Source organism: Tupaia chinensis, unplaced genomic scaffold (genome assembly GCF_000334495.1).
Source record: "Tupaia chinensis unplaced genomic scaffold, TupChi_1.0 Scaffold147608_1, whole genome shotgun sequence".
In the NCBI taxonomy this organism is placed as follows: domain Eukaryota; kingdom Metazoa; phylum Chordata; class Mammalia; order Scandentia; family Tupaiidae; genus Tupaia; species Tupaia belangeri.
In genome coordinates this window covers 156,313-166,455 of record NW_006207460.1, presented here as the reverse complement: position 1 = coordinate 166,455, position 10,143 = coordinate 156,313, and the positions used below count along the sequence as shown (strand labels likewise).

The following is a 10,143-nucleotide window of genomic DNA, read 5'->3' as shown; positions in this document are numbered from 1 at the left end:
GCGCCTGCGGCTAGGGAGCGGGGCTTCGCGGTTCCAACGGTAGGTAAACGGGCGGGTACCCGGGTCTGCGCATGCGCGGGCTGCCCGGCCCCGCGGCCCGGCCTCTGCTGCTTCCCCCATCGCCGTGTCCCACCCGCGCCCGCCTCAGGGCGCCGCGTTTCAGGATGCCGCGGCCCTGGGCAGCGCCCTGCAGGTTGGCAGTCCATAGAGAGGGCCTCCTTTCCGTTGGAGAAAGAGGAAGATGTGTCTCTGGCTGCCGGGGGGTGTGGCAGTCTTCGATTTTCAGCTGCTGCAGTGCGCGTGAGCGGGTGTGCCTCACCTCCCAGCTCCCCGAGAGTGCAAGGCACAACCCCTCCCGTTTGTTTGCTAGTCTCCCTGACCACCCGTCCTGCGCCACCTCCTCGCCTGCTCTTCATTCTGGGCAGTGAAGTAAAAACGAGTGTGGTTTATTTCGGGCTCGGCTGCGCCCTTTCTTAAGGTCACGTGAGATGAGTGGTTGCTGACTTCCTTAAATCGCTCAGAGGATATAGCCAAAATTGGGCTGTTGGTGCTCTGGGAATGCACTCTAGAATGCACTTGCACTTTGTATAGGCCAGGCCAGAAGAGGGACGCTTTGTTTAGCGTTAACTTTCAGATGGGGCGCCTGGTTTCCTTAGATAAGGTTAAAGGGGATTGAATCGGTTGGCACACTCACCCAGTAGGAAATTGGTACTCTTCGTAATTATGAAAACCAAACTGACTTAGTAAGTTCGCTCGGTTCCCGATTCCACCGTCTAAGCGATAGAAAAAAAGTTGGATGTTTAACCTTACTTTCAAGGAATCATCATCTAAAAATGGCAGCAGGAACCACAGTAATGCAGATTGTTAACATTAAGTCATTGGGGTGCATTTGATAGGGGCAGCCATGAAAGTCTTGTTTTGAATTACCTGACTTTCTGCTTCGGCTTTAATGTGAGGTTGTTTCCAACTCTCCTTTTGTAACCTTGAAATACTTCTGGACTGGCTTTCTCACTAAGTACTTGTTGAATGGAATTGAATGAACTTGTCGTTTGTATATTAAACAGGAGCCCCTTCTTACTTTATTAATCTACTTTTGAAATTGGGATAATTTCTCCAATTAATTGTTACCAATTAGGTATCTGTATGAGAGCATAAGTCCTTGGAAGATGCATAAGGGCATATCACAGTGGCCTAAAATTCTCCATTGAGTGAAGTAAATCTTACTGTATGTGTGTGTGTGCATGTGTTTTGTTATTAGAATCTCGTTATTTTATAAAAGAAAATGCCTGAAATGCATATGGTTACTCTTCAGTGTTTACCCATCAATAAAATGACAACTTGTTTCCTTATCATTTTATAAATAACCTTGTCCATGCCATTCCCCATCATGGTATACTAATTTTTATTTATTTGTTTGTTTAGTTATTTATTCTAGATTTTTGACATAGGGCACATATTCTTGCTGGAGCGAGACAGAGACAGAAAGAAGGATGTCAGACGCCCCTTTCCTTAGTGTGGGGATGGCCACACTGCTGTTCTTCTCCTCGGTATTTGGGCACGCACGTACATGTGCCCGATGTATTTTTCAAGTCACCAAGTGTGGATCTTGAACTTCAGAGTTGGCCATGTGGGATCCAGTGCCTTCGCCACCACATCACCTGCTGGCCAGATATACTAATTTTTAAATTGGGAACTATAGTATTAAGTTACTGTAGCTATCCTTTTTTCTTTTTTTCTGTAGTGCATATGTGCTTGCCTGAGACAGAGACAGAAAGAGTGAGAAATCAGCCCCAGGGAGTATGGCCATGCCGCAATCCCTTCTCCTATTCTCCTCTAGGATTTTGGGCATGCATGTACACGTGCCCAGTGTGTTTTTTAAGCTGCTGGTCCTTGGACTCAAACTGCACAATTGGCCTTGTGAAATCCAGCCACCTTGTCTCCACTCCATCTATTGGCCTGCTGTGTTTTTTTAAAAAATAACTGTTTAATTCCATTTATTATTTTAAATTTTCTTAAAGAATTATTTAATTTTATTCATTGTCATTATTTTATTTTTTTGAAGTTGACCACAGAAAGAGAGAGAGAAGGAAAGTGAGAAAGCAAGCTTCCAGGTCTGGGACTCAAACTGCAGTCAGCCATGTGAAAGTCCAGCCGCCTTAACCACAACGCCACCTGCTGGCTCCTATTATTATTATTTTTTAATTTGAAAGAGAGAGAGAGAGAGAGAGAGAGAGACAGACAGACAGACAGACAGACAGAGACAGACAGACAGACAGACAGAGACAGGGAGAAAGCAAGGCGCCAGTTTCAAGACTTGAACTGCAGTCAACCTTGTGGCCCAAACACTATATTACCTATTGTCCCCAATGGCTATAGGTGTTTGTTGTTTGTGTTTTTAGAGATTTTTGCTATAAGGTGTGTGCGCTTGCCAGAGAGACAGACAGAAGGAAGAAGAAATCACCCACCAGGCGGGATGGCCATGCCATGCAGTCTCTTCTCCATTTTCCTCTTGGGTTTTGGACACACATGCACACACACACACACATATGCTTGGCGTGAGTTTTAAACTACCAAGTCTGGAGCCTAGCAACATAACCATTACATCATCTGCTGGTCCTCCTGCTATGGTTTTTTAAAAAGAATTGTAGCAAAGTAAACATAATATAGAATTTACCATTTTAAAGTGTATAGTTTAGTGGCATTCAGTGTTGTACAACCATCACCACTCTGTGTTTCCAGAACTTTTTGGTTATTCCAGACAGAAACTCTATACTCTTTAGACAGTAACTGTCCCCACTCTGTCTCTCCCAGCTCCTGGTAACTGCTATTGTACTTTTTTGTCTGTGAATTTACCCAGTCTGGGTAGACGTATGGCGTTTTTTCTTTTCTCTAGCTTATTTAGTATAATGTTTTCAAGGTTCATCCTTGTTTAGCATGTGTCAGAGTTGTCTTCTTAAGGCTGAATAATATTCTATTGCACATTTATTCCATGTTTTGTTTATCTGTTGCAAGATATTTTGGTTGTTTTTAACTTTCGTTTATTGTGAATAATGGTGAGCATGGATGTGCAAATATTTTTCGAGTCTCTGTTTTAAGTTCTTTTGTGTATGTACCCAGAAGTGTAATAGTTGGATCATGTGGTACTTTCATGTTAATTAAAAAAGTGTGCTACTAGCTATCACATGTACTTGTAGAGAGAAACAGAGAAAGAGAGTGAAAGAAAGTGAGAAAGCAACCCCCCCCCCATGGTGGGGGATGATCAATCACAATCCATTCTCTTCTATTTCTTCTTTTGGGATTTTGAGCACTTTTGTGGTTGCCCGGAGTGTTCCTCCAGCCACTGGGTCCGGTACTCAAACCAAGCAGTTGGTCAGGTGAGATCCAGCTGCGTTAACCACCATGCGGCTGGCTGGCCTTTATGTTTAATTTTTTAAGGAACTGTGCTGTAGTTTGACTGTGTCCCCCCAGAATTTATGTGTTCAGATTTGCTTTTAACTGGATCAAAGGGTGAACACTTACTTAATGGCGTTGGGGAGATTTAGGATTAGGGGCATCAGGATAGGGTCCTAACGATTGACTTCTGATGGGTTTACAGAGGCAGGGAATGGGATCGTAATAGGGACATGGAGCTAGACAGATCAGCTCTTGTTCCACCATGTCATAATACAGCTAGAAAATTCTCAGCAGATGTGGCCCCTGGACCTCGGCCCTCAGACCTCCAAACCACAAACTAATAAACCTTTGTTACTTTAAGTTACCCAGAACCAGGTATTTTCTGTTACTAGCAACTGGAAGGACTAGAAGAAATCACACTTCCATTTTCCACAGTGACTATACCATTATCAATTCCCACCAGCAGTACACTAGCGTTCCAGTTTTTCCACATCCTTCCCAACAGTTGTTACTTGGTTGGTTGGATAATGGCCATCCTAATGTGAATGGTATCTGATTGCATTTTGATTTGTATTTCTCTAAAGGCTAGTTTAGTTGATGGACATCTTTTCATGTACTTATTGACCATTCATACCTTTTTTTGGAGAAAAACCTTTTCTAGTCCTTTGCTCATTATTGAATCGGGTTGTTTCATTGTTGAGTTGTAGAGGTAGCTGTTCTTTAAAGTTATTTTCTACAAGAGTTAAATTTTTTTATCTGAAAACCTAATGTTTCTGAAAATGAATGAAATAATAAAAATATTTTTATAGAAGTAGAAAATTTCTGTTTTATAAATGGGTAAACAGTGATCAGCTGGCTTACATCTGAAAAAGCTTTTCTGTTATTTAGTAGGTCTGAATTTAGGTTTCAATTAGATGTATAACATTATCATGAACTTACTAATATCACATCAGTATCATAAAGGTACACCTATTAAATGAAGTCTCTCCTCTCTCTCTTTTTTTTTTTTTTTTTTTTAAGAGAGGTTTTTGCTATACGTCATGTGCATTCACACAGAGAGACAGATGGAAAGCAAGAAGTCACCCTGGGGCCGGTGGGGAATGGCCACGCCGCAGTCCTTCCTCCTCCATTCTCTTCTCGGGATTTTGGGTACACACACACATGTGCCTGGTGTGAGTTTTAAGCCGCTAGGTCCAGACTCAGACCACTGTCAACTATGTGAGAGTCCAGCTACGTAACCATTACGGCATCTGCTGGTCCTGAAGTTTCTATTTTATCAATGAATACATTCTACTGAAATAACTTTTTGTTGTTGGTAAAGTATTTTGTACCATGGCTAGGGGCAAAGGAGGGGATTACTTGATGAAGAAAGGAAGTACGGTTTGTACATATAAATAAAGGAGAAGGAATGAGAGCTTCCTCAAGAGAGGAGGTAGGTTAATGTGAGTGGCTGACTGATTAGAAATGGAAATACAGATACTCCTTACTTAATGACCCAATTATAATCTTGCAGATTGGTCGCTAAGTGAGGAGCCGAAAGGCAGATGTCTTGTGTGTTCTGGTGCCATAGAGTATGAATTTTTTGATAGATACCACGCTAGAATAATTTAATTCTAACCATACAAAAAACATACACTAGATAAGTGTCAGAGAGCGACAGTACACCACAACACAGTACTATAAATCCAGTGTAATTTTTTTTAAGATAGTGTTTTTTTTTTTTTTTTTTTTTTGGCTGTGGGGCACATGTGCTTGCCAGAGAGACAAAGAGAGTGACACGGAAGACAAGAAGAGTGACACGGAGAGAAAAAGTGAGAAATCACCCCTCAGGGGGATGGCCACCCCATGGTACCTTCTCCTCCATTCTCCTCTTGGGATTTTGGCATGTATGCACACATGCCTGGTGTGAGTTTTAAGCCCCCGGATCTGAGACTTAAACTGTGGTGGACTACTTGGGAGTCCAACGACGAAACTATTATGACATCTGCTGGTCCCCAGTGTAATCATTTTTACTTATTCTGAATACTGTTAGGTCATGGGGGAAAGTCATGATGTATTTCTCTCTCTCTCTGCCTCTCTCTCTTTTTTGTGTGTGTCCCATAAATGTCTTGCCTCTTTTATTTTTCTCCTTAATTTTCTCTTTTGGTAAGAGTTATTTAACTATTTATTTATTTATTTATTTATTTAATTTGACCAGAGAGGGACAGAGTGAGAGAGAGAAGGAAAGCGAGAAAGCAAGCCGCTAGGTCCAGGACTTGAACCTCAGTCGGCCATGTGGGAGTCCAGCGCCCTTCACCACACCACCTAGTGGCCCCTCTCCTTAGTTTCTTCCCTCTATCCTCTCTCTTTTCCTTCTTCCCACACTGTCTCCAGTATGCATAACCATTTTCCATGCTTCTATAATCCTCTAATCTTTTTGTTTCCACCATAGAGTGCAGACAGATGGTATGTGTTAAGTGGAGACACAACGTGTCTCTCCTTCATAGCCTGGCTTGCTTCACTCAGCAGTAAATCTTCCATATTTGTCCACTTTATAGCAAATGCCAGGATGATGTATTTTTCTATGTAAAAATACGTCATGATTTTCTTGATGACCCAATTTGCACAATAAAGTACAAACTTATAAATGAAATGTGTAGTCTTGGATAATTGAGAATGCTTATGTAGTGAATACTAGCAGATTGTGGGAACAAGAGAAAGAATGAGAAAGGGAGTTCTAGGGACCAGCAGGTGGCATGGTAGTTAAGGCGCTGGACTCCCATGTGGCTGACCATGGTTTAAGTCTTATAACTGGCAGCTTGCTTCCTCTTGATTTCATGAGCACACGTGCCCTATAGCAAATTAAAAAAAAAGATAAATAGATAATTTTAAAAAAGGGGGAGGTTTATATTCCTGATGCTCTCACATACTGAGAAAGGGGATTTCTCATGCTGGAGAACTGGTCATAAGTCCCCTATAAAGGTAGATCCCTAAATGAGGAATGGCTATAATGAAGGATTTTTTTGTTTGTTTGTGTTATTGAGAGATTTTTGCTATAGGGCCTATGTGCTTGCCAGAGAGACAGAGAAAAAGAAATCATCACCACAGGGTGTTGGCCACGCCCCAGTCCCTTCTTCTTCATTCTACTCTCAGAATTTTGGGCATGCACGCAACACACTCCTGGTGTTAGTTACAAGCCACCAGATCCAGGACTGGAATTGCTGTCAACCATGTGGGAGTCCAGTGCCTGTGCTACCTGCTGGCCCAGGGGAAGATACTAGAATTTAATGTAATAAAGTTTGTTCTAATGTACCAACTCGTGTCACTATGTAGTGGTACACTAAATAGATTTTTTAGTGGGATTATAAGAGTAACTTAGTATCAATTTGATTTATTCATTTATGAGGTGCTTACTTGGCTCCTAAGTGCCAGAGATAAGTTGAGGAGCAAAATCAGAACTCTAGCTATCACGGGATGATTGTCGCATAACTGTAAATTTAGTAGAAATCATTGTATACTTGAAACTAGTGAATTTTACACTTGATACTAGCAAATTTTATGGTAGATAAATCATACCTTCCTGAAGTAGTTGGTTTAAAGAAAATAACCCACCAGTGAACAAACTTTAGGAAGCTAATATGCTGTTGGCAGAAACAGATATTAAATAGTCACATAAATGAATATGTGATAAAACTTGTGATGAATGTTTTAGAGACAAAAATGATATATCCTGGGGAGAAATTAATAGGAACCTTTAGACTGAGAGGGGTAGAGAAAGCCCCTCCCAAGGATGAGAACTAATCACGGGAAGGGGAAGAAGGAAGCACAGGGGAGAGTGTTTCAGAGATGAACCAGCATATATATATATAAAAGCTTTATTTTAGGTTAAGGAAAATGTAATTGACAAGATAATTTAATGACATTTACTGAATTTCTGCTGGAAAAGGAAGTATCTCAAGTTTTTTAATGTCAGATTATACTAGCTTTTAGTATATATTTTGCTTGTATAAAGATTCTTTTACTTAGTTTCTAAACAATTTTCAGAGACTGTCAAATTTCTGTCATTGCCCTTTTCAGGAATAGAAGAATATTGAAAGCTCAGTTTACCTATTCTGAAAAATATTTCTCTACTTTCACTCTGTGTGTCAAGCTGCTATTCCATGTAATTGGAAAGGAAAAGTAAAAATAAAACTGAAAATTACTTGTTGGTCGAACAGTAGCGTAATATAGTAGTGGAATGGGGAGGAGAGGTAGAGGAGGTACTATTTTTTTTTTTTTTTTTTTTTTTTTGACTGTAGAACATGTATGCTTTCCAGATGGGGGGAGGGAGGGAGGAGAGTGAGAGAGAGAGAAATCACCCTCCAGAGAGGTTGACTGTGCCACAGTCCCTTCTCCCCATTCTGCTCTCAGGATTTTGGACACTCATGCACACGTGCCCAGCGTGCTCTTCTGGTCACTGGATTGGGACTGTAACCATGTAGTCATTTTCACTACTGAAATTGTAAACACAGTTTTCAGTGTGGGCCTTAGTTGTGATTTTCAGTCTGCTGGGTCCAGGGCTTGAACTGAACAGTTGGCCATGCGGGATCCAGTGCCTTAACTTCCACGCCAGCTGCTGACCCACTTGCCCTCTTCTAAGTAGTACCTGATACCAAACTAGGAACAAGTGACCTCCCAATATATAAATGTAAAACTGTGGCCAGTTTGAATGATAGAATGTGAGATATTCTGTGGTACTATACATTGTGAGAATTTACGTGCAGAGAGATAGTATAATGATTTAAGAGTAAGGACTTTGTGAGTCAATAGTCTCTGGGTTCAGATTCTACCTCTGACCCTTACTAGCTGGGTGGACTGTGGGTAAATTGGTAAACTCCATGTGAAGTCTAATTAAATAAGAGGAACAATAAAAATACTTTCTTAATACATGTAAAGTACATAGAAGTGCTTGTCACATAGTAACTGCTCACTTAATGTGAGCTACCATTTTTTTCATCATTGATGTTCTTCAGGAGAGAGAAGCTTATCATCTGAAACATTTATGCCTTTGTTTTTTTAGAAGTGAGAATGAATTTTAGTGATGAATTTGTAGATTCCCACCTATTTTTGTTTTAGGTAAAGATAGCTTTTCGGGTTGTCTAGTTAGAGATTGTAGGCAGTAGAGAATATGAAGTAACAGGTTCTTGGATTCATTGACAAGGCACCTTAAACATGATGTAGCCATTTTAGTAATATATAGAATTTGCCTCTTTTGCCTCTGACAGATTTTTATAATGAGTCTTAATTAATTGTATATCAAGCAAATCCTTTCCTTTAAGCCATGAGAATGTCAGCCTGACATTTAAAAAAGTTTATTGTTTTTCTATTTATTTGTTGTAAGATACACAAACAGACACAGGGAAACCCAACAGGGTCTTATGCTGTGATCTCCCCACTCCTTGTCTTCTAGACAGTCGGGATCATGGGTGACCCTGCAAGTATGCCCAGTGTGTTCGGTCAACCCAGGAACACAACCTTGTCCTTAACCATGTGGCTCCAGTATTGTGCAGCTGTGCCCTGCTGTCTGTGCTACTGCACCTGGGCTGGTATCAACCTGATGACTTATGTAAGATTGTTAAATATCTTGTCCCTGAAATTAACTTCTCTAAAGGATCTTTAATATAACTTTGAAGTTGTTTTTCAGATGAATAGGTAGATGAGGTACATGTTTTAACAGGTATGTCAGGATGTTTTGGAAGTAATCATCTACCAAAAGGTTTGTTTCTTGAAACTTCGTTTCCTCTCCCCCCCCCCCCTTTTTTTTTTTTTAATTTCTAAAGGTCATGCGTGCTAGTCGGAGAGAGAGAGAAAGAGAGAGAGACAGAGGAAGAATGCACCCCCAATAGTGGGTTGTGGTTACACTATGATCTCTTTTCCTCTGTTGCTCCATCCCATCAGGATTTGGGGCATGCATGCACATATGCACAGCTTGTCTTTCAAGCCTCAGGGCCAGGATTCAAATCATGATTGGCCGTGGGGGAATCTGTTTTCCCTAACTTCTAGGCCACAGATTTGGGCTCCCTCTTAGTTTTTAATATTTCTCCTGGAGGTGTATGTTAGTGAGACATTGAAAATCCTTCTGAATGATACCACTCTTGTTTAACCTGAAGCTTCGTGGGCAGTGTAGATAACTGTGTTTATAACTGCGTTTATCAAAAGATTTGTTACTAGATTATAGGAATTCACAAAGTATGTTGAGACCATTAGAATTCACAGAGGATTATGGGACCAAATAATAAACAGATTGTCAAATAAGTTTTTCCTTCTCTTCCCAGCCTGTTTGCTGGTCTTTAAGTATTGTGCAAAGAATAATACAGGAAAGTAGAGTACTGTCTACTACATATATAATTTCAGTTAAACTTAAGAGCTGTCTAGGAATTATTTTTATTTTGTATAAGGACGCTGAGACGTGGAAGTTGTTTGGGGACACTATCTACTGAATGGTGCAGTTGGTATTTGAATCTAAGTCTTTCTGGTTCTGCTCTTTCTTTCTGCTCTTTTCCAACATGTGTTATTGCCTCTCCAAATCAGAAAGTTCAGACAACCACTGTGTTGTAGACAAAGAAAAGAAGAAAATACGTAAGTCTGTTTCCAAGTTTAAGTTTTCTGTTCTTTGATCATGAAGTGCTTCCATGTTTACTTCTGAGTATATGAAAAAGTGAAGAAGGAATGGGGTGGTGGGGTGCAGATGAAGGGTCCATGGGGTAAAATGACACCATTTGGATGGTGTAA

General features: G+C 40.6%; 1 protein-coding gene across 5 annotated transcripts in view; it reads left to right on the top strand.

Moving 5' to 3' along the window:
- FAM13B (family with sequence similarity 13 member B) overlaps positions 1-10,143 on the top strand; it is an 87,737-nt gene continuing 77,594 nt past the window's right edge. For all 5 annotated transcript variants that reach the window (XM_027768840.1, XM_006169881.3, XM_006169879.3 and 2 more), the window contains exon 1: positions 1-39. The gene's annotated coding sequence lies outside the window, so the exon portion shown is untranslated. The remainder of the gene's footprint in view (positions 40-10,143) is intronic.